Source organism: Podarcis liolepis (genome assembly GCF_965112155.1).
Source record: "Podarcis liolepis genome assembly, chromosome: 6".
Taxonomy (NCBI): Eukaryota; Metazoa; Chordata; class Lepidosauria; order Squamata; family Lacertidae; genus Podarcis; species Podarcis liolepis.
This window is the reverse complement of record NC_139559.1, coordinates 7054047-7078759: the sequence shown is the minus strand read 5'-3', so window position 1 is coordinate 7078759 and position 24713 is coordinate 7054047. Positions and strand designations below refer to the sequence as shown.

Genomic DNA, 24713 nt, shown 5'->3' with positions numbered 1-24713 from the left:
TGTGTGCATTAAAAAAAAATCAGGGTTGCGTTGGAAAGCTCCTTCAAGAGGGCGCTCCCAGCAGCCCGGCTGAGCTGCAGTCCCTTCCTAGCTTGCATGCATGCCTGTCTGCATTGCAAGAGTGTTCCCCCACCCCGCCCGCTCTGCTGCATCCTCGCCCGCCCCCCCCCCGACGGTGGAGGGAAGGGAGGCGCAGGGGCTTTCCCATTCCAGAGTCTGCGGTGGGGGTTTCCCCTCCTCCTCCTCTTCCTCCCTGCAAATATCCTCTCTTTCCCTCTCTCCAATTCCTCTCCCCCCTCCCCACTCTTCAGCCCCACCCTGTAGAGCTGGCATCCTCTGCCGGAGCAAGGGGAACCCCTGCTTTTGCACCGGGAGCGACAGCCCGCAGCAGAGATCTCCCCCTTTTCTACAGCAAGGAAATAGGACATGGGGGGGGTATTCGGGTGTGGGATTTCCCTGTCTTTTAATTCCGGGGCTTCCCAGCGGAGAGGAGACCTGGCCTCGCCTAAGGAAGAGCAGCGTTTTGCCTGGCACCCCCACCGCATTACCTCCGAAAGCCCAGTTTAGTGGTGGCTCTTCTCCGGCATCCATGCTCTCTCTCTGCATGCAGAAATCCCCGCTGAATCCGTGGCGGAGGCATCCCAAGAAATGGGGGCAGGAGATATTCCTTGGTGATGGACAGCTGCCAGTCAGAATAGACGGGCCACTACTGGACAGGAGGAGCCAGAGAGATCTGCTTCAGTTACAAGGGACGTGTTCTGTTTGTTTTTTAATGGCTGCCTGGCTGAAAGTACCATGGCGATATACGTAATTTTGGCCGTGCTGGGATTCGATCTCATGACAGCCCTGTGATGGAGGTCATCCCTAGCTCCCGCGTTGCAGATTCTGGAAAGGGGAAAAAAGGAGAAGCAAAGGGTGTGAAAGAGCTCAAGGCTAGGGAGGGATCTGAAGCCTGGCTTGGATTTTTATATTCATTTTATTGCTTTTTTATCTGACATGGTTCTCCCTTTCCTCATCCAATCCTGTGGGGTAGTTAAGGATCAGAGGCAGTGGCTGACCCATTGAGCTTTGTGAATGGGTCAGGATTTGAACCCAGGTCCTGGTTCGGTTATGCTGTCCTCCTGGTAGAACCCTGAGTTTCCTGCAGAATGTTCAATCTTTGTCGATACTGCCTCCGCATATCGACTGACATACGATACTGACTTTGAGAGGCAGTGTGGTCTAGTGGTCAGAGTGTCGGACTAGGTCCTGGGAGGCCAGGGTTTGGTCACGAAACTCACTGGGTGACCTTGGGAGCTGGTCACTCCTTGTTAGAAACTCAGATATATAAGCTTAGGCGCCAAATGGCTCCTTAAACCAGGGTTATAGTTGCCAAACAGAACGCCTTGTTGCCATTTTGGTGCCGGGCAGCTCAAAAGTCGTATGTTTCAACGCAAGTTTTTGGTTCCTGGAATTCGTTCTGATTGGTCAGATAAAATATGATGGGTGGGATTCTACAGGGTGTGTTGTTAGTGTGTGAGAACAGTCACGTTTAGTTCGAGGATGCCCTGGCATGTACCTCCAGATGGTGGAGATTTCAGTCACCGTTCTTAGCACCCAGGCATCTTCACTTGGTCACAGGTGGCCGATAAGGTAAAGGTAAAGGTACCCCTGACCATTAGGTCCAGTCGTGACCGACTCTGGGGTTGCGGCGCTCATGTCACTTTATTGGCCAAGGGAGCCGGCGTTTGTCCACAGACAGCTTCCGGGTCATGTGGCCAGCATGACTAAGCCACTTCTGGTGAACCAGAGCAGCGCACGGAAACGCCATTTACCTTCCCGCCGGAGTGGTACCTATTTATCTACTTGCACTTTGACGTGCTTTCGCACTGCTAGGTTGGCAGGAGAAGGGACCGAGCAACGGGAGCTCACCCCGTCACGGGGATTCGAACCGCTGACCTTCTGATCGGCAAGTCCTAGGATCTGTGGTTTAACCCACAGCGCCACCCGCGTCCTGGGTGCAAAATGCGCCTGGCAAATTTTGAAATGCTGAAGTCGCTGCCTCTCAGCCTGACCTACCTCGCAGGCCTGTTGTAGGGATTAAATGAGTAGGGATAGAAGCATGTTTGCCACCATGAGCTCCTTGGCAGGAAAACGTGAGGTGCAAATGCAATTAACAACAAATATCTCCGGTTAAAGACGAGGAAACATCTTTTTCTGCCAGTCAGAGAGGTCAGGCAGACCAGTGGTTTCTGCCTAAGGTGTCCTTCTGTTTTTCTGTAACTTTTTTTTTTTTGTTGAATTCAGGAGGAATTGGTGGAAATGGGTGCAGTGTGAACCTCCAAGCGCTTGTGTGAATTGCGATTTGTCTCGTCCAGCACACTTTGGGGATGTCTTAAGCCCAGTGGCTGTACCTCTCGATCTGGATGGGGGGACCGTTCAGATTGCAAAAACATCAGCGGTGGCTCCCTCCCTTTGTTTTGCTTTCCTGGCACAGGCGACGCGCAGCTGCGGCTTTGCAAAACGAAGAAACGTCAAAATGGGAAAGATGCGAGAGTCAATTAAAAGATCATTTATAAAACCACAAATTTAGAAAAAGGACTCCCACACTCGCTGCTTGGAGCCTAAGCTGCTCTCAGCTAGCGCCGACGAAGGAGAAGGCGGTGGCACAATTTGCCAGCCAGGTGGGGGCGGGCAGGTGGCGTCTGCCCCCCAGCAGGGGACCAGAGCGACATGCAGGTGTCTCTGTGCATGCCCAGCACCCAAATGTGGAAGGGAACCCCAGAGGGCATGGCAAGACCCCTTGAGAAACAAATACCCATCCAGCCCACCCTCTCAGATTGGCTCCTGCAGGCCTCTCATTCTCCAGACCATCTTCCTCAACGTGGCAGCACCCAAATATTTTGTACTACAGCTCCCAGTAGCATCAGACAGTTGCACTCCAAAACACTTGGGAGGGGGGTGCGCTAAGTTGGCGAAGGCAACTGCAACCCCTTTTTGCATTTGTATGGATTAAGGCTTTTGGTGTGGCAGAACTTTGGAACTTCCTGCCTGTTGATATCAAGGCAGGTGCCTTCGCTGTACTTTTATCGGCAGCTGCTACAAATAATAATAATAATAATAATAATAATAATAATAATAATAATAATAATAAATTGTACCCCACCCATCTGGCTGGGTTTCCCCAGCCACTCTGGGCGGCTTCCACAAAGACCAAAAATACACTAAGATGTCACACATTAAAAACTTCCCTGAACAGGGCTGCCTTCAGATGTCTTCTGAATGTCAGGTAGTTGTTGTTCTCTTTGACATCTAGTGGAAGGGTGTTCCACAGGGTGGGCGCCACCACCGAGAAGGCCCTGTGCCTGGTTCCCTGTAGCTTTGCTTCTCGCAATGAGGGAACTGCCAGAAGGCCCTCAGCGCTGGACCTCGGCGTCCGGGCAGAACGATGGGGGTGGAGACGCTCCTTCAGGTATACTGGGCCAAGGCCATTTAGGGCTTTAGAGGTCAACACAAACGTTTTTGTGTGCGCATTCTTCTTATTGGTGATTTTATTCGTTTTATCGTTTTTCGCAAACTGAGGTTTTGTTTTGTTTTTTGCAATCAAGCAGTCAGTCAATGTTACGAAATAAATTAAAATAAATTGATAGGAGTATAGCATCTAGATCAAGGGAAGTAATAGTGCCACTGTATTCTGGTCTGGTCAGACCTCACCTGGAGTACTGTGTCCAGTTCTGGGCACCACAATTCAAGAAGGACACTGACAAACTGGAACGTGTCCAGAGGAGGGCAACCAAAATGGTCAAAGGCCTGGAAACGATGCCTTATGAGGAACGGCTAAGGGAGCTGGGCATGTTTAGCCTGGAGAAGAGGAGGTTAAGGGGTGATATGATAGCCATGTTCAAATATATAAAAGGATGTCATATAGAGGAGGGAGAAAGGTTGTTTTCTGCTGCTCCAGAGAAGCGGACACGGAGCAATGGATCCAAACTACAAGAAAGAAGATTCCACCTAAACATTAGGAAGAACTTCCTGACAGTAAGAGCTGTTTGACAGTGGAATTTGCTGCCAAGGAGTGTGGTGGAGTCTCCTACTTTGGAGGTCTTTAAGCAGAGGCTTGACAACCATATGTCAGGAGTGCTCTGATGGTGTTTCCTGCTTGGCAGGGGGTTGGACTCGATGGCCCTTGTGGTCTCTTCCAACTCTATGATTCTATGATTATGGGGAGCTGCTTGATGCTGACCCATTTAGCTAACTATGGTCCACACTCCACCTGCTGGCAGTGGCTCTGCAGGATTGCAGCAGGAGTCTTTCCCCAGCTAACAAAATGAATTTCAATAGGGACAAATGTAAGGTTCTGCACTCAGGCAGGAAGAACCAGATGCACAAATATAAGATGGGGGACGCCTGGCTTGCTGGTAGTACATGTGAAAAGGATCTAGGGGTCTTGGTGGATCATAAGCTGAACATGAGTCAACAGTATGATGCATTATTTTGGTAAAGGTAAAGGACCCCTGACAGTTAAGGCCAGTCACGAACAACTCTGGGGTTGCGGCGCTCATCTTGCTTTACAGGCCGAGGGAGCCGGCGTACAGCTTCCAGGTCATGTGGCCAGCATGACTAAGCCGCTTCTGGCAAACCAGAGCAGCGCACGGAAACGCCATTTACCTTCCCGCCGGAGCGGTACCTATTTATCTACTTGCACTTTTGGCGTGCTTTCAAACTGCTAGGTTGGCAGGACCAGGGACCGAACAATGGGAGCTCACCCCGTCGCAGGGATTCGAACAGCCGACCTTCTGATTGGCAAGCCCAAGAGGCTCAGTGGTTTAGACCACAGCGCCACCCGCGTCCCGCATTAGTTTGAGCGATGAGCTAATTTTGTTTTTGAGAGAGAGAGGATTCCCTTCTTTTCTTTTGATAGAAAAGGTGTTTCGGTGCAAGATTGTTTAAAAGGCAGGTCCCTGCCCTAGATAGCCTACAATTGAAAACCTGGCTTTGGGGAGGCTAAAGGGAAGGGGGACGGAAGAGAGAAGGGTGAATGGGAAGGATATGTATCCTGTTCAGTTACACGTACCAAGGGTTCGTTTCTGTAATGCAGAGGTGGAGCATTTTTCATTCTGCCCTGTACTCGTCGCATGCGACACCGTTTCCATTCTGCTGCGGTTCACCTTCTTCCATAAAGAACACTTTTTGTCTCATTTTTTCTGCTATGCCAAAAGTGTAATTCGGATAGGTTATGTTCTTCCACCCCATTCATTTGCAAAAGCAGGTGGGAGGCGAACGTGATCGTTTGCCGACTGAAAGCAACCAGGACAACGGCAGATTGCACCCCTGTTTCCATTTCTGTTTGAATTCTCCAACATGCCGTCCCTGGTGAGGACTAAGGGGCTGTGCCAAAAGCTTTATACGAAGAGTGGCTCTTGGGATGTAAGGATGGAGAGAGAAACGGAGGACGAGGCCTAGGACCCACATACCTACGGGACCACCTCTCCTGGTATGCCCCGTGGAGGACCTGAAGGTCCACAAACGACAACATTTTGGAGGTCCCAAGTCGCAAGGTGGTTAGATTGGTCTCAACTAGGGCCAGGGCCTTTTCAGTACTGGCCCCGACTTGGTGGAACGCTCTGTCACAAGAGACTAGGGCTCTGCAGGACTTGACATCTTTCCGCAGGGCCTGCAAGACAGAGCTGTTCCGCCTGGCCTTTGGTTTGGACTCAGTCTGACCCTTATGTTTCCCTCCCGTTATGGCCTTGATCTATGGGCTACTTTTAAAATGAGGTTGCATTTTAAATTGCATTTTAACCTGTATTTTAATTTTTTTCCCCCTATTAAGTTTTTGTTGTAATTTTACCGGTGTTAGCCGCCCTGAGCCCGGCTCTGGCCGGGGTGGACGGGGTATAAATAAAATTTATTATTATTAGAATTAGAATTAGAATTAAGGATAAGGGGACATGAAGCCAGTGTAGGGGTTCAGTAAGATGTAGGGGTGCAGCCATTATGTGAGCTACACAAAGGGCTGCAGCACAGTGGTTAATGCAACTGGTATTCAGAAACATTGCTGCTTTCATCAATATCATAATCATCATTAATTTAATTTGTTTACCCCCTCCGTCCAAAGATCACTGGGCAGTTCACAACATAAAAGTACAAAAGGAAAACCCAGGATAGCTCAGTCTGTAGAGCAAGAGACTCTTAATCTCAAGGACATGGGTTCGATCCCCGCCCTGGGCAAAAGATTCCCTTCCAAATCTGCAAGTGTGTCTATAAAGCACAAAACATCTTCATACTACACTTAAGTAAAGCCTTGCCTTAATAATAATAATAATAATTTATTATTTATACCCCGCCCATCTGGCTGGGTTTCCCCAGCCACTCTGGGCAGCTTCCAACACAATATTAAAATAAAGTAATGCATCAAAAAGAATTTCATTCATTCAAAGAACGTAAACGTAGCCGTTCTGCCCCTGCCAGTGCTCACCCAAATTTTCCTATTCCCCCCCCCCTTAGTTGGGAAAATTGAGGGAGAAAGGCCTGGGGGGTGGGGTGGGATCTGCTTTCCCCCTCCCTCCAGTTTCCTGGGCTCACAGACTTCTAGGTGGAAGAGGTGAATTGGCTTCTGCTAGATAAGGACGACTAGCTGAAACCTTGCAGAAATACTGGAAAGCATTTTTCGGTGCATACGGCGATGGGAGGAAGCACATTCCCCGGAACGTGCCACAGTGGCTCCTGTCACAGTCGCTGCAGCCTGTAGATGTTGTACGATTGGGGGTGAAGGAGGGTCTTCTCTAGGGAACCGTCAACCTGTCTGGGAAGGAAGCAGTTTTCCTTAAGCAGCTCTGCGGAGCCTTCCAAGAGACCTTGGCAGACATCAGGTTGTTTAAGAGGACGCTGGCAGATTCTGATGTTTGGCTACTCTTCATTTCCCCTCCAGACTCAGTACCGTATCCACACACACCAAAACAGACCAGATCTCCTTGTTTTCGGACACCTAGGGTTCCTTGAACTCTGCTGGCCAGATGGCATAGGTCTGGAGTTCCCCTTGTGCTTGAAAAATTGTTGCATTTATTTTACAGTGGTACCTTAATCTGTTCCGAACCAAAGCGTTCCAGAACCAAGCCATGCTTTGAAAAAGTAATGAAAAACGGATTAATCCGTTCCAGACTTTTAAAAACAACCCCTAAAACGGCAATTTAACATGGATTTTACTATCTAATGAGACAATTGATCCATAAAATGAAAGCAGTAATCAATGTACTGTACTGTAAAATAAATAAAACAGTATTGTAGAGGATAAAAATTTTAAAAATTCTTACCTGCACTGATGATAGTCATTGTTTGGATGGGGGGGGCTTTTATCCATTTCCGCAGTCAGTCAATCAATCAATCAATCAATCAATCAGTAGCTGAACTGGGATCCACACAGTAACAAAAACAAATTAACTGAAAAAGCCTGAAAACAGAAAACGCAAAATAAATAGCAAAAACGAAAGTACCAAATATAAGCTCCAAATATCACCTCAGAACACTGCAATCGGAAAAGGAAGGCTTGAATTGCAGTGGGGGTGGGGGATGGACGCAAATTAGCAGCGCAACAGGAAACACAGGGACTCAAAACAGAGCACGTTCGGCGTCCCAAAAAAAGTTTGAAAACCGTAACACCTACTTCCCATTTTGCAGCATTCACGTTCCAAGTTGTTCGTGAACTAAGCTGTTCAAAAACCGAGGTACCACTTTATTTGTCTGTTTGGCATCTGTCTGTCTTGGGAGAGACAGTGGATGAGCGTGCCGTCAGGGGTGAAGTCCAGCCATTGGGGAGTTGCAGCGCCTGCTGTGGCTGTAGAGACCGATAGGGGAGAGACATGTTTTGTTGCAGCTGGGGCAGAGGAAGGTTTCTTGCTGGGCTGCTGCAGATGCACCACGGTGTTTCTTTTATATTTATTGCATTTATATTCCACTTTTATTTTTTCCTCCAAGGAGCACACACAGTTCTCCCTCTCCTCATTTAATCCCCACAACGACCCTGTGAGATAGGTTAGGCTGAGGGGCAGGAACCGAACCCAAGTCACCCGTTGAGCTTCGTGGCCAAGTGGGGATTTGAACCCAGGTCCCAGTTTGACACTCTAACCACTTTGACACACTGTCTCACTGCCGTGATGTTTGTAACAAGCTCCATCCTGTTCCATATACACCTGTCTGATCACCTGAAGAAGCCTTCCTGGTTGTTCCACAGTTAATTCACTTTCATATAATTTCTTTGTGATGTGAGGCTTTTAGCACAGTAATTTGAAATCCAGCTCCGAGGGCCTTTTGGCGGTTCCCTCATTGCGAGAAGTGAAATTATAGGGAACCAGGCCGAGGGCCTTCTCAGTAGTGGCGCCCTTCAGATGTCAAGGAAATAAACAACTAGCTGACTTTTAGAAGACATCTGAAGGCAGCCCTGTCTAGGGGAGTTTGTAATGTTTGATGTTTTATCATGTTTTTAATATTCTGTTAGGAGCCGCCCAGAGTGGCTGGGGAAACCCAACCAGATGGGTGGGAAATAAATAAATAAATAAATACAATTATTATTATTATTATTATTATTATTATTATTAATTATTTATTGAGTAGTGTTCTTATTAAAATCAGACAGGCACCTACAATTCTGGTTGGTTGTCGCCTGCTGAAAAATTGCTTGTTTCGCGAAGCATTTTTGGAGAATTTGATAGTTTGTCATTTGTTCTGTATTTTATGATCTTATAATTTTTCATATATATATGTAAAGGTAAAGGGACCGCTTACCATTAGGTCCAGTCGTACCATTAGGTCCAGTCGTGGCCGACTCTGGGGTTGCGGCGCTCATCTCGCTTTATTGGCCGAGGGAGCCGGCGTACAGCTTCCAGGTCATGTGGCCAGCATGACTAAGCCACTTCTGGCGAACCAGAGCAGCGCACGGAAACGCCATTTACTTTCCCGCCGGAGTGGTACCTATTTATCTACTTGCACTTTGACATGCTTTCGAACTGCTAGGTTGGCAGGAGCAGGGACCGAGCAATGAGAGCTCACCCCGTCGCGGGGATTCAAACCGATGACCTTCTGATCGGCAAGCCCAAGAGGCTCAGTGGTTTAACCCACAGCACCACCTGCGTCCCATATATATAGAGAGAGAAAGAGACACACACACACACACTCACACAGACATATATATCTCTTAGATGCTTGCAAAGGATATAAGGAAATATTTGTCTTTCTCGGATAGTTTTGTCTGCCTGTGAAAGTGATCAGCTGAATATTAGGAGAGAGCATCCTCTTGTCTGGTCAACTTTTCAGCCTCCAGGCAGCCTCAAAAAATATAATGAAAATAAAAAAGAGGTTGTAACCAGAGACTTGAAAGGGATTTGCTGTCCCACTCTCAACTCTTTCTGCTGCTTTTCCTTACTTGTGTTCCCAAGGCATTTTCAGGCGCATAACTAGGAGAAGTCCGAAGGCATGCGTTCACAAAATGGGAACAGGCAAGACTGCAATCTTGAAATCTTGTCTCCTCCTTGATAGCCAAAGTGGAAATTCCATGCACAGGGGTTGTGTCTCGCTGAATGGCACAAAATTTGGGGGCAAGGCGGGTTGTGTGGTTTCTCGTCTCCCTTTTTTTCCCTCTGGGGCATTTCGCTGGCAGCTGTTGGAAGCAAAGAGCCCTGGTCAAAACAGCGAGGCAATTTTCACGATTGTGCATGTGGAAAACGTGGGGAGCCAAAGTGCGGCACTGCGTACATATAGCACCGCAGTTGTGAGAGCCAAAGAGGAAATGTGTGCTGTGCTATTGAATCAGTACCTTAGGAAGGTGTGGAGCGATGGAGAAAGATGAGAAGTTAGGACGTGTTGAATTTTCCAATTTCCAAGAACGAGGTGTGCTAAAAAGTTGTGACATGACCTTGGAATTCAAAAGATACTTTGGTTAAATTAACATAATTTAGTTTTGCTTGGTAAGTAACGCATTCACTCAAATGTAACGTGCACCTTTATTTGGCCAAATTACGTCACAAAAATCCGGGTGCGCCATTAGATTTGATTGTGCATTTACATTCACCAGCAAAAAAAATATTTGGTTTTGAAAATTGAGGTGCGCCTTAGATTTTCTGGTGCATCAGATTCGCGTAAATACGGTAAAATGTGTGCAAAGTGGCATAGAAATCATTAGAAATGTTTGCCAAGTACTTGCAGTTAAATATATTGCTTTTGTTTTTATTTTCTTCGGTTATTAAGCATTGCCTGACATTTTCGGAAGGTAAAATTAAAATACTTTGTTTTTCCGAAAGCAGTTTCTGTGCTTACAGAATCCTAGAATTGGAAAGAGACCATGAGAGTCATCTAGTCCAACCCCCTGCAATGCATAAATCTTTTGCCCAGCATGGAACTCGAACCCACAACCAACCCTGAGGTTAAGAGTCTCATGTTCTGCCAACTGATGATTATATTAAAATTATTAGATGCCAAACTTTCGGAGCTGGCATCAAATTCTTCCAGCCTTTCCAAGTCTTTTTTTTTAAATGATATTTATTAAGGTTTCAAAGAAAAGAATTACATAGATAAAAAGAAAAGAAAAAAGACAGAAATAAGAATAAAAGAAAAATACAAAAAACAGATAAAAAGCACTTTAAAAAAATACATTAATCTTTCCACCTTAGATTCATTTCCTTGCTTCCCTGACCACCTCACACCTCCCTTTTTTGTATTCCAATTCAGTTAGTTAATTCAGCAATTTCTTTCCCTCTTTGTTTTTATCTTAATCCTTTAACTTAATATATTGTAACTTTGGATTCTCACCTGTTAATAATCCATTTTTACATACACCTTTAGAACATTGCTGCTTAAACCACTTAACTTCATTCTGACATCATTCTAACATTCATTAATTTTGCAAAATTTCTGTAAATAATCTTTAAATTTCTGCCAATCTTCTTCCACCGACTCTTCTCCCTGGTCTCGGATTCTGCCAGTCATTTCCGCCAATTCCATGTAGTCCATCACCTTCATCTGCCATTCTTCCGGAGTGGGTAGATCTTGTGTCTTCCAATACTTTGCAATAAGTATTCTTTGCAATTCTTTGCAATAAGTATTCTTGCTGCTGCCAGCCTTTCCAAGTCCATTGCTGGTGTAGAATTGGGAACAACTTTAAAGAAAATAATAATCTCCAAGCATGTCGATGGAGCATTATTTATAGTGCTTTGCATAATTTATATTGCATGCTGAATTTAGACTTCTTTCTGGCACGTTAGGGCACCTTGGCAGAAAGCGCATGAGCAACCTTCTCCTTGCAACAGATAAATGCCCTCTGGCTCTCACATCCTTTCCTGTCTCTCAGCAAAGCCTTTCCACTGCTCTGCTCAGGAATGCTTTTCAAAAGGGGGGGTTAGGAAACACATTCCATTTTGTCTAAGGGAAATGCTGATTAAATAGCTATTGACTCTTCTTAAGCTGTCTTTGATGGAGCTTTAAGTAGTGATTAATAGGTGCTTATCTGCCCCTGCAGTTGTCCGAACCTCTATAAATATGCTTTTTGTGCAACAGTACTTGGCCGATGTAAATCTTAAGGCCCGGAAGGATTATAGAGATATAACACTCGAGGGAGCCCTTGTATTCTTTCGTGGAAAAAACTGGTTTTGGGTGTTGTGGGAAGGGGACGTGTTTATGTGCACGCAGCGTAGGAGGTTAGGAACCTCTGTTAAGTACAAGAAGAAACCGAAACTGAAAAAAGGCAGTTGTGAATAATACAAACAGAAATAAGACCAAAACCCGGCACAGAGGTTAAAACAAGCTGAAAACCATTTTTAGCAGAGGAATGAAGACATTTTCTCCCTGTCTTATAATAGTCGAGGGCGTCCAATGAAGCTGAATGCTGGGAGATCCAGGACAGATAAAAGAAAGGGCTTTGGCCATGCCTTGTTAGACTGTGGAACTCCCTGCCACAGTGATGGCGTTAAAGGCAGATTGGACAAATTCATGGAAGGGAAGGCTACTTTCTGCCGCCACTGTTGGAGGCGTTATGCCTTCGAATACCAACGGCTGAGAATCACCACTCGGAAGAGTTCTGTGACACTCAGATCCAGGGTGGATTTGATTTAAATCAAATCGATTTAAATAATGATTTAAATCACTAGTCAGTAAGACTTGATTTAAATCTTTTTTTTTCCTTTTTTTTTACAGAAAGAATCATTCTTGCTGGTATAATCTGAATATTTACAACCAGTGGAAGGTTTCATTTTTGGAATAATAAATTTTCAGCGTAGTTTTTACAGTTATATCAAAAATTACCGATTTGGTTGATTTGGTTACACGATTAGAAATACATAGACCAATAATTATGAAATAATTGGGAGGTTTAATAAGTTAACTGTTTATATTTGGACAACTTTTCTGCTGTACTTTACTGGAAGGAGAAAAAAATAATCATTTCCTTAATCACAATTTAAACAATTTATTTAACTAAAGCGATAACATTGTAGCATATGTATCCATGTTTGTTAACTGATGTGGTTAAACTTTTTTTAAAAAAACACACCAAAACTTAAGACTGTTTTAGCACACATGAAAAACTTAAAACAAATCCTTATTTCCTGATGGATAGCCTTTGGACTATAATGTAACCTAAATAGAAATTATCATTGTTCTTCCAACACAGGTATACACACAGACATTTCCCACCCTTGGATTTATGATAAATGTCTCCAAACACCCTCTAATTTTTTGTGTGTTCCCCACCCCAGCAGTGTTTTTGCAAGTCTGGGTGCTCTTGCTTTGCTTAAATAGAAAACTATCTTTAGAAAGTTTTTTCCTCCAAAAGCGTTTTATTTTAAAAATCCGTTTTAAATCAAAAATATCCGATTTATTTATTGAAAAATCATTGATTTTTATCCACCCTGCTCAGGCTTGCACCAGGGTGGTCACTTGGGTGCTACTAATGCGGCAGTGGAATTCACCCCTGGAAGCGCACTCCGTTGCCTCTCAAGACAGGCAGATGCCGTGAGAACAGGGATCAGCAACCATTTTCAGCCATGGGCCAGTCCACTGTCCCTCAGACCTTGTGGGGGGCCGGACTATATAGTGGTACCTCTGGTTGCGAACGGGATCCGTTCTGGAGGCCCGTTCGCAACATGAAAAGAGCGCAACCCACAGCGGCTCGTCTGCGCACGCGCGGGTTGCGATTCACTGCTTCTGCGCACGCGTGTGATGTCATTTTGCGTTTCTGCGCATGCGCGAGCGGCAAAACCCAGAAGTAACCCTTTCCGGGCGTAACCTGAAAGAACGTAACATGAAGCGGACGTAACATGAGGTATGACTGTACAGTGGTACCTCTGGTTGCGAACGGGATCCATTCCGGAGGCCCGTTCGCAATATGAAAAGCCTACAACCTGAAGCGCCGTATCTGCGCAGGTGTGATTTGGTCTCTTGCGCATGCGCGAGCGGCGAAACCCCGGAAGTAACCCTTTCTGGTACTTCCGGGTCGCTGCGAGCGCAACCTGAAAAAACGTATAGTGAAGCAAATGTAACATGAGGTATGACTGTATTTTGAAAAAAATAATGAGCGAATTCCTATGCCCCACAAATAACCCAGAGGTGCATTTTAAATAAAAGGACACATTCTACTCATGTAAAAAGACACTGATTCCCGGACCGTCTGTGGGCCAGATTTAGAAGGAGATTGGGCTGGATCCGGCCCCCCGGCCTTAGGTTGCCTACCCCTGTGTGAGAACAACGTGAGCGACTTGATGGCTCAATCCAGCAGTACTTTTCTGATGTTCTGAATTTGGACCTGGACGTCCTCCCTGGAGACCCTTCTCCCAAGTTTCCCTGTCAACGATGTGAGGAACAGTTGATAGCTAGGGAGAAGACCTCTTCAGCAATGGTGGCCTGTTTGTGGAATGCCCTCTCCAGGCTGGCGTTTTAGGTGCCAGGCGAGGGTGTGGTTTTTTAAAAAAAGAGAATTATCCCAGGCATTTTAATGGGTACAGTGGTACCTCGGGTTAAGAACTTGATTCGTTCTGGAGGTCCGTTCTTAACCTGAAACTGTTCTTTAGCTAATGGGGCCTCCTGCTGCTGCCACACCGCCGGAGCACGATTCCTGTTCTCATCCTGAAGCAAAGTTCTTAGCCTGAGGTATATTTCTGGGTTAGCGGAGTCTGTAACTTGAAGCGTATGTAACCTGAAGCGTCTGTAACCCGAGGTACCCCTGTATAGTTATCTGGTGCTTTTTTAGATTCTTTCACCAGATTAACAGTACAGTGGTACCTCGGGATCCGTTCCGGAGCCCCGTTCGCATCCTGAACGCAACGTAAGCTGTGACGGCGCGTGTCTGCGGGTTGCGTTTTGCCGCTTCCACGCATGTGCGTGATGTCATTTTAAGCGTCAGCGCATGCGCGAGCAGTGAAACCTGGAAGTAATGCACCCTGTTACTTCCGGGTTGCCGCGGAGCGCAACTCGAACGCGTTCAACTCAAAGCACATTCAACCCGAGGTGTGAGTGTACATTCATACCTCTTGTTATGTCCACTTCATGTTACGTTTTTTCAGGTTGTATCCCGCAGTGACCCGGAAGGAGTTACTTCTGGGTTTCACCACTCGTGCATGCACAGACGCTCAAAATGACGTCATGCACAGAAGCAGCAAATCGCAACCAGCACGTGTGCAGGTGCGCCACTGCGGGTTGCGTTCCTTTCATGTTGTGAACGGGCCTCTGGAACGGATCCCATTCGCAACCAGAGGTACCACTATATACAAAGCAGCCAGCCAGATATTCATAGGAAGCCTTCAAGGAGGACCTGGGGGCAACAGCCCAATTTCCCCGCCTGTGACTTCCAGCAATGGCATTTATAATAGGCATGGCGCCTCCAACAGCACATAGCTATTGGTAGCCACGGGGAAGGATACAAATGCCACAGATAAATGGAGAAGCAGCCCTGGCAAAGCGCATGTAAAGACTCTGTGAGGAATGGCGTGGCGTTTTCCAATTCCAAAGAGAATTTGGCCGTCTTGCGAGGCACTTCCTGAGACGCAGAGCAAGACTCGTCCGAGACAGATGGACCTGCACTTCAGAGTGGCTGAAGTGGGAGGGAAAGGAATGCGAATTCAATCCCAAGGCTTAACCTTATCTCCCCAGAAATTTAGAAACCCCTTTCCATAATCCTGCAAGCAGAAAGAGAAGGCTGTCTTTATATACATTATTCCATTTCTATCCGCTGTTACTCCAAGGTGGCTTACGTGTTTCTCCTCACCGTCTTTATTTTCACAATAACTCTACCAGGTAGGCTCGGCTGAGAGTTATTTGTTATAAGAAAAAATTGCTGCTTTATCCCTTATGGGGTATCCAAGAGCCCATATAGAATCCTTATGTAGGTTCTCCATCGGTTGGAGAAAATAACAGAGGCCAACCAGAGAATATTGAGAAGCAAAGCAGCTAGCAAGCCTGATCTTTATTAAACTGTTGCAACAGGGTGCTCACACACAAACACACACACACCCCGCAGGGAGGGAGGAGCGGAACCCAGAACATTGGTGTACAAGCTCTTATACAGTGGTAAAGGTAAAGGTACCCCTGCCCGTACGGGCCAGTCTTGACAGACTCTAGGGTTGTGCGCTCATCTCACTCTATAGGCCGGGAGCCAGCGCTGTCCACAGACACTTCCGGGTCACATGGCCAGCATGAAAAAGCTACTCCGGTGAACCGGCACCAGAGCAGCACACGGAAACGCCGTTTACCTTCCCGCTATAAAGCGGTACCTATTTATCTACTTGCACTTAGGGGTGCTTTCGAACTGCTAGGTGGGCAGGAGCTGGGACCGAAAGATGGGAGCTCACCCCCCGCGGGGATTCGAACCGCCGACCATGCGATCGGCAAGTCCTAGGCGCTGAGGTTTTACCCACAGCGCCACCTGCGTCCCTGATTATACCGTGGTACCTCGGGTTAAGTACTTAATTCGTTCTGGAGGTCCGTTCTTAACCTGAAACTGTTCTTAACCTGAAGCACCACTTTAGCTAATGGGGTCTCCCGCTGCTGCCGCGCCGCCGGAGCACGATTTCTGTTCTCAACCTGAAGCAAAGTTCTTAACCTGAAGCACTATTTCTGGGTTAGCGGAGTCTGTAACCTGAATAGTATGTAACCTGAAGCGTATGTAACCCGAGGTACCACTGTATAGACTTTTGAAATTGCCTCCTCTGTAGCTCAAGACCACCACTCCCCAAAACATCATACAGTGGTGCCTCGCAAGACGAAATTAATCCGTTCCGCGAGCCTCTTCGTCTAGCGGTTTTTTCGTCTTGCGAAGCAACCCGATTAGCGCTATTAGCGGTTTAGCGGCTATTAAAGGCTTAGCGGCTATTAAAGGCTTAGCGGATTAGTGGCTAAAAGGCTATTAGCAGCTTAGCGGCTTAGAAAAAGGGGGGAAAGCGGGGAAAAATCGGAACACTTGCAAGACTTTCTCGTCTTGCAAAGCAAGCCCATAGGGAAAATCGTCTTGCGAAGCAGCTCAAAAACGGAAAACCCTTTCGTCTAGCGGGTTTTTCGTCTTGCGGGGCACCACTGTACGTACATCACAGAAAGAGGTGGTCCCCAGCAGAAATTTGAGTGTGTTGCTTCTCTCCTGTCTGCCAGGATACCTGATAATGCCTTATCTGCTTGCCTTTTCTGGGTAGCCTGGCCATTCCTTGGAGATGGTCAATACTAAGTTCCTGAATCTCTTGCACATATTGATAGTGTGCTCAGCTTAACAGATACTTGCCAGACTGTATTTAGAGGGAGGTGTAAGCCCCTGCAGTCCAAAGACAACTGGAAAGCTTTTCCCATTTCCTTCCTCCTTGCAGAGAAAGATTTGAGGTCAATTTGGGAGAGTCAAAATGGCTTCAGGATTGTTCTGTACTATTTCAGACACGTGGTTTATATACTTATGTATGTGTTTGCCTTGTACATTATGAACATTTATTAGATAGATAGATAGATAGATAGATAGATAGATAGATAGATAGATAGATATGAATGAGAGAGCTTCATGGACAAGTTTGGATTTGACCCCTCGGGTTCCCAGAGCCTATCCCAACTTTCTAGCTACTACGTCACTCTGTTACGGTGGCTTCTGTTTCTCACATGTCTGCTGGATGGGACATTGTGGTTTGGAAGGAGATAGGAGCCATATAAGTAGTCTTTAAAAAGATATATATTTCTGCTTAAATGCAGTGCATTTCCTCTGTAAATTTTACATGGCCCACCTTGCTTGTCAATCACAGGTTTGCCCAGGCTTGTAAACAGCTGCTGGCCCAATGGCAATGTCCTCTAAGCATCCATTGATAAAAAATAAAACGTTACAAAAGCGTCTTTCTCTCCCTGCTGCTTTGAAAGTCACAAATGACTATTTGTGGGCAGGCAGCCAGTAGCACATTTTTTTATTTTTTATTTTTGGTAGGCTCATCCATACCTTGCAAAGCTGAGTTTGCTAAACAGGAAGAACTACCGCTTACAAGGAAACACACAGATGGCGTCTTTGTAAATGCAAACGAATCTCACTGCTAAAAAAAATATGAGCCACTCCCATTACGATTCAGTAGAAAAATAATCAGCTTCTGTTAGTGAAAAGGTGTCATCTTGATTGGTGACAAAACCGGTGGTGTCACCTAGAGCCAGTGTGGTTTAGTGGTTGGAGCAGGCAGCCCCAACCTTCGGCCCTCCAGATGGTTTGGACTACAATTCCCATCATCCCTGACCTGGTCCTGTTAGCTAGGGATCATGGGAGTTGTAGGCCAAAACATCTGGAGGGCTGCAGGTTGAGGATGCCTGGGTTAGAGTGTCAGGCTAAGATCTGGGAGACCAGGATTCAAATCCCAACTCAGCTATGACACTCATTGGGTGACCTTAGTCCAGTCCCTGCCTCTCAGCCTAACCTACAACACAGGGTTGTTGTGTGGATTCCTTGAGGAGGAAGAGAAGAACCATGAATACCATCTTGTACGCCTTGGAGAAATGCAATACACAATGCAGATTTTAATTATTATTATTATTATTATTATTATTATTATTATTATTTATATCTCACCCATCTGGCTGGGCTTCCCCAGCCACTCTGGGCAGCTTCCAACAAAATATTAAAATACAGTAATGCATAAGACATTAAAAGCTTCCCTAAACAGGGCTGCCTTCAGATGTCTTCTTAAAGTGTGGTAGTTGTTTTTCTCTTTGACATCTGATGGGAGGGCGTTCCACAGGGAGGGCGCCACCACCGAGAAGGCCCTCTGTCTGGTTCCCTGTAACTTGTCTTCTCGCGGTGAGGGAACTGCCAGAAGGCCCTTGGCGCTGGACCTCACTGTCCGGGCTGGATGATGGGGGTGGAGAGGCTCCTTCAGGTATACTGGACCGAGGCCGTTTAGGGCTTTAAAGGTCAGCACCAAGACTTTGAATTGTGCTCAGAAATGTACTGGGAACCAATGTAGGTCTTTCAAGACCAGTGTTATGTGGTCTCAGCAGCCGCCCCCAGTCACAGTCTAGCTGCCGCATTCTGGATTAGTTGTAGTTTCTGGGTCACCTTCAAAGGTAGCCCCACATAGAGCGCATTGCAGTAGTCCAAGCAGGAGATAACCAGAGCATGCACCACTCTGGCAAGACAGTCTGCGGGCAGATAGGGTCTCAGCCTGCGTACCTAATGGAGCTGGTAGACAGCTACCCTGGACACAGTGGGGTTTAACCTAACTAAGCCCTAATCAGAGAAGTCCCATTGAAATTATTGGAACTGTTATTTTCACTAGTTGCTTTCATTACAGAAATGATGCCAAGCGACTTGCAAGTCCTATCCATTAATTTCAGTTGGTCTCCTCTGAGTATCCCTTGAGGAATGGCCAGTGAATCACTTGTAGCCCCTATATATTTTCCTGCGTTACCTCTCTCTTTCCTTCTCTCTGAGGAACATTCGGGGGGGGGGGCAGAAAGGGTCAGGGTTGGGGTGAATGGGGGGAATCCCCATTTACATGTGTCCTGTAACGGAATCCTGGTCTGAGTGGCTCCCACAGGGAAGCCACAGAAAGATTGTGGTTATGTCAAGGGTGCTGTGGACTCGAAAAGGTTGAAAACCACTGGCAGAGGTGCCGCACCCCATCCCACATGCAGGGAATGTGGAGTTATGATCTGGCTCAGGGATGTGGGAAGGATTTTGCCTGTTGCCACCTCTGTAACCTGCACCGCTTAACCTGCATTCTGCACCCGCTGAACCCAGCACACTCTGGAAAGGCAGCCCTGCTTTGAACTGCCTCCCCCCCCCCCCATAATTGCATCCTTAAAGACAGTTCCAAACTGGGGAAAGAGCACAGCTTAAAAAGCTTGTTGAAAAAGGAATTTCCTCCGCATGTGCTAAGAAGGCAACCGAGGCGGCCCTTGTCTTAATATTCCAGGGGAGGGTAATCTGCGCATTATGAATTACGGTGCTGGAGGAGACTCTTGAGAGTCCCATGGACTGCAAGAAGATCAAACCTCTCCATTCTGAAGGAAATTAGCCCTGAGTGCTCACTGGAAGGACAGATCCTGAAGCTGTGGCTCCAAGACTTTGGCCACCTCATGAGAAGAGAAGACTCCCTGGAAAAGACCCTGATGTTGGGAAAGATGGAGGGCACAAGGAGAAGGGGACGACAGAGGACAAGATGGTTGGACAGTGTTCTCGAAGCTACCAGCATGAGTTTGACCAAACTGCAGGAGGCAGTGGAAGACAGGAGTGCCTGGCGTGCTCTGGTCCACAGGGTCACGAAGAGTCGGACACGACTAAACGACTAAATAACAATCTGCGCATTACCTGCGCAAATGTCACTGCTGCTTCCTGTAGTAAACATTCGTCGTAACAGATTTCTGCATGCATTTTGTCTTTGCTTGGCTGGCCTACCCTCTGCTTCGAAAGGAAACTGGACCATGATTCTACTGCCGTGTTTCTTTTCCTGAACCTTTCTAACCTAGAGCAGTGGTTCCCAAATCGTTTTTTGCTCCTTTTGGTTCCTTAAACTCCTTCCCAGCACCCCCTACCCTATAAATAGGTAAAGGAATAGGAACCCCTGACCATTAGGTCCAGTCATGACCGACTCTGGGGTTGCGGTGCTCATCTCGCTTTATTGGCCAAGGGAGCTGGCATACAGCTTCTGGGTCATGTGGCCAGCATGACTAAGCCGCTTCTGGCGAACCAGAGCAGCGCACGGAAACACCGTTTACCTTCCCGCCGGAGCGGTACCGATTTATCTACTTGCACTTTGACATGCTTTTGAACTGCTAGGTTGGCAGGAGCAGGGACCGAGCAACGGGAGCTCACCTTGTCGTGGGGATTTGAACCGCCAACCTTCTGATTGACAAGTTCTAGGCTCTGGTTTAACCCACAGGGCCACCCGCGTCCCTTACCCTATAAATGGCTTTATTCAAAATAGTGGTTTGCACTGCCCACTCAGGAAGATAACGGTACAGTGAAATTCAAAGCAGGAACAATTAATTGCACATTTATTTCAAATCCAATTAAAGCTATTTAGTTTAATGAGTTTGGCAAAACGGATGCTCTTGATGCTGTGATAACCAGCTTTTCGAAGGGGCGAAGTGATTTGGAGCTTCTGAGAATTTGTTCAGAAGTAAGCTGAATCTCTTGGGCAGTCTTAACAGACAACAATAAGATCCACCTTGGCGGCCAAAGGGGTGCTTTCAAAGAGATCCTCAAAATTCTTTTCTCCACAATTGACCCATTTCTGACACCCGCCTTTTTTCCCTGTGGGGCTGGGCTTCTCTCATGTGGCAGTGACTCTTGGATCAGGACACATGTGAATAAGTGAGCTCTGCTTCAAGGTCTCAACTGTGCGACGGTCAGTGAGGAACTGGGCGGTCAGTTGGCCACTGGCTCTTCTGCCTCTGTAGAGCAGCTTGATGTATCAACATAACTGGATCGCCTTTCTGTGAACACCTGGGAGAAGACATGAGCTCAATACAGTGGTGCCCCGCAAGACGGAAAACCCGCTAGACGAAAGGGTTTTCCGTTTTGGAGGTGCTTCGCAAAATGAATTTCCTATGGGCTTGCTTCGCAAGACGAAAATGTCTTGCGAGTTCCTGCGGGGGTTTTTCCTCCCCCCCCCTTTTTCCCAAGCCGCTAAGCCGCTTATCAGCTGATCCGCTAAGCCGCTTATCAGCTGATCCGCTAAGCCGCTTATCAGCTGATCCGCTAAGTCGCTTAACAGCTGATCCGCTAAGCCGCTTAACAGCTGATCCGCTAAGCCGCTAATAGCACTAATCCGCTAAGCCGCTAATGGGCTTGCTTCGCAAGATGAAAAAACCGCAAGACGAAGAGACTTGCGGAACGGATTCTTTTCGTCTTGCGAGGCACCACTGTACTGTCTTGTTGGAAGCAGATTCCATAGGGCAGGTGCTACCACACCAAAGGCCCAGAGCAGGCTTAAACAAACTCTAGCCCTCCAGATGTTTGGGACTACAATTCCCATCATCCACTGGTCCTGTCAGCTAGGGATGGTGGAAATTGTAGTCCCAAACATCTGGAGGGCCAGAGTTTGCCTATGCCTGCTCCAGTGCAAACAACTCTACTAAGAGCATCTCTCCGGAGGGAATGAAGTGACCAGGCAGGGGTATACATGGTTAGGGGTCCCTGGAGATAACCTAGGACGCAGGTAAAGATAAAGGACCCCTGACCATTAAGTCCAGTCGTGAACGACTCTGGGGTTGCAGCGCTCATCTCGCTTTATAGGCTGAGGGAGCCAGCGTACAGCTTCCGGGTCATGTGGAAGCATGACTAAGCTGCTTCTGGCGAAACCAGAGCAGTGCACGGAAACGCCGTTTACCTTCCCGCTGGAGCGGTACCTATTTATCTACTTGCACTTTGATGTGCTTTCAGACTGCTAGATTGGCAGGAGCAGGGACCGAACAACGGGAGCTCACCCCGTTGTGGGGATTCAAACTGCCGACCTTCCGATCGGCAAGCCCAAGGCTCAGTGTTTTACACCACAGCACCACCCGCGTCCCTAAGGACGCAGCTACACAGCTGCAAAAAAAACCATTTTAAATGTGTTGTAACGTGCAATATACAAATGTGACACTAGATGGCTACAGTGAGCTATGCAAACTACAATGTATTTTTCAAAACTTTTTTTAAAAATGCACTTTTACAGCGTTTTTAATATGCGTGTAGATTCTATCCTAGTCCCATATTGTCCAGAGTTGTTGTAGCTCCTGCCCAGAGAAATATCATGCATGGATCTGTCTGCAGAACCCAAGTTGGGATATATACTCCTGCTGATGGCAGTATGCAGTGCATAGAAATGGTATGGATTTAAACTGGATTTCAAAGGGGCTTTGGAGACAGCAAAGAAGCCACATAGAAGTTGTGATTTGGAAAGCAGAGAGAAGCCGGTTCTGAAGCAACTTGCATTTTGAAACCCGACCAAAAAAAGGGTGTTTTTTATTTATCATGGCAGTTATTTGACTCCATTCATTAGTCAAGAGTATATTGGAGGGACATAGCTTATTTGGCAATGAGAGCTGCAGTGGAAATGTATAATTAGTTTGTGGGTTTCACCTGATTTTCATATTTAATCACAGCCAAGACTCTTTATAAAGCAATTCTCTCAACCTCTTTGCTCCTTCTCCAGCTCAAGGGATGTCACCCATTCATAATGGCCGAAAACTGTAACAGCTCGTATATTTAGCTAGTGGAAAACATATTCTGCACAGCATCGGCCCATATTTTCTGTGCTTTGTTGGAATGTTGTGGGGGCTGTATAGCCTTGATCCTATGCAGAAGTGAGTGGGCCCGGTGGGGCTTACTTGAAAGAACCTGTTCACAGAACTGCCCTGAAACTGTGTGGGATTGAGGTTAAAATCAGCAACACATTTATGGAAAACTATTTGGTGTTACTTGCTTTTGTTTAAGTACCTTTGCTGTGTCATTTGGCTACGTTGAAACTATTCTTAATTTCATTTATGAATCCCTTCCTTTGAAGCATCTCAGGGCAATTGTCACAATTCAAACCAAACCAAATTGCATATATATTTAAAAAAAAAAGTTTGAACAATTAACATATATGAAAAGAGTTCATAAAGCAGTTTCAGATACATTCAGATAACAGCTGGGGCATACATAGTGCTTAGTTCATAGCTTTGGAGTTTGTCATTCCCATTCTAAAAAATGAAATCTTGTGCAAGTTGGTGAGTGGTATAATGCAGGCTTGCATTTAGCTACTAGCCTGGTACCCACAGGTAGGCATTCCATGCAGGTGAATGAAAGCCTTCTGGGGGGAAAGAGAACTAGACACCTGGAAGCAGACTACTCAAACCTTCATTGGAAGAGAGTTTCAGAGTTTGGGGGCTGCCCAGGAGAAGACCCCTTTCCCCACAGAGGCTAAGCCAAACTTTTTGTTGGATGGAGTCTGTAGGTCAGACATTTCCAAAGTCCGTTTCAGGGGCCTAATCCGGTCTGCTGGTCGGTTTAATCCGGCCCCTGTGGTGGCAGTTTATTTCCTGGGGTAAAATCCCGAAAAAAACCTCAGCAACTTCAATCCTAAAAAGAAACTCAACAATTTTGGGGTAAAATCCTTAAAAAAGCTCAACTTCAATCCTAAGAAAAGGTCAGAGGTCAACAACTGTGGTTGGCCCTTTGGTCGGCCCCCAAGGCCCTTCACTTCCATCAAATCTGGCCCTCTTTGAAGAAAGTTTGGACACCACCCTTGTAGGTGAACCTCCCCAAGAAGGTTTCAAGAGCTGGAAGGGAGGGCATGTTCATAATGGGACTACAGATAATTAGGACCCAAGTTGCTTTAGGATTTAGAGATAAGACATAGCACAGGGATGTCCAACCTGTAGATCGCAATCTACTGGTAGATCACCTGGGTGCTCCAGGTAGATGGCGGGACAATAGGAAGTGATCACTGAGAAACAGTTTTGGGGGGCCCCCAAAAAAGCTAAACAACCCTTGGCAAATCTCCCCCCGTTTAGTTGCCACCTTTGGTAGATCACTGTCAGTTTTTTCATATTGGGAGTAGATCACAGTCTCTTGGGAGTTGGACGGGTCTGGACATAAGCAAGGATGTTTTGCATGCAGAAGGTGTCTGGATCATTTCCAAGTAGGACTGGAAATGTCCCCTCCTTGAAAAACTGGAGAGATGCTACTAGTCTGTGTCAGCAATGCTGAGCCATCTGGGCCAGTGGTCCAACTCTGTATAAGCAGCTCCCTGTTTTCCTGTGTTCACATCACTTGGCAAGCCGTTTGTCTCATTCTGCACCAGCTACAAGTTCCAGACATTTCGCCCCAAAGGCAGGCTCTGCATAGAATGCCTCTCAGTCGGCAGATCTGGAAGTTGCATGGTCTGAATGAGAACAGCCTGGTCTCTGTCTTCCTGTGGCACTCAAAGCAGGCATGGCAGCCAACGCTGATAAAATGCCATAAGCTGCCACCTGGGATTCCGAGAGCTCAGCCACATTGCTTAGGCCAGCAGATCCAGGCCTTTTGCGATATATTTTTTTAACCAGCTTTGGCGATTAGGTTAAAGCACCTCCATAATTGCAAAAAAAAAATATAATTGCTTATTTTTGCAATATTTTAAAACCAGTTGGCGATTAGATGAATGCACCTCCATATTTGCAAAAAAATTAAATGCTTATTTTTTGCAATATTTTTGCTGAAGAGTTTTGCGGCACGGCAAGGGAACGTAACACGGAACGCTCTCTCTTTCTCGTTCCAAACCCCGCCGTTCTGTGCCCCCTCC

General features: G+C 46.6%; 1 protein-coding gene across 2 annotated transcripts in view; it reads left to right on the top strand.

Moving 5' to 3' along the window:
* RGS19 (regulator of G protein signaling 19) overlaps window positions 1-24713 on the top strand; it is a 98357-nt gene that overhangs the window by 34349 nt on the left and 39295 nt on the right. The window lies entirely within an intron of this gene.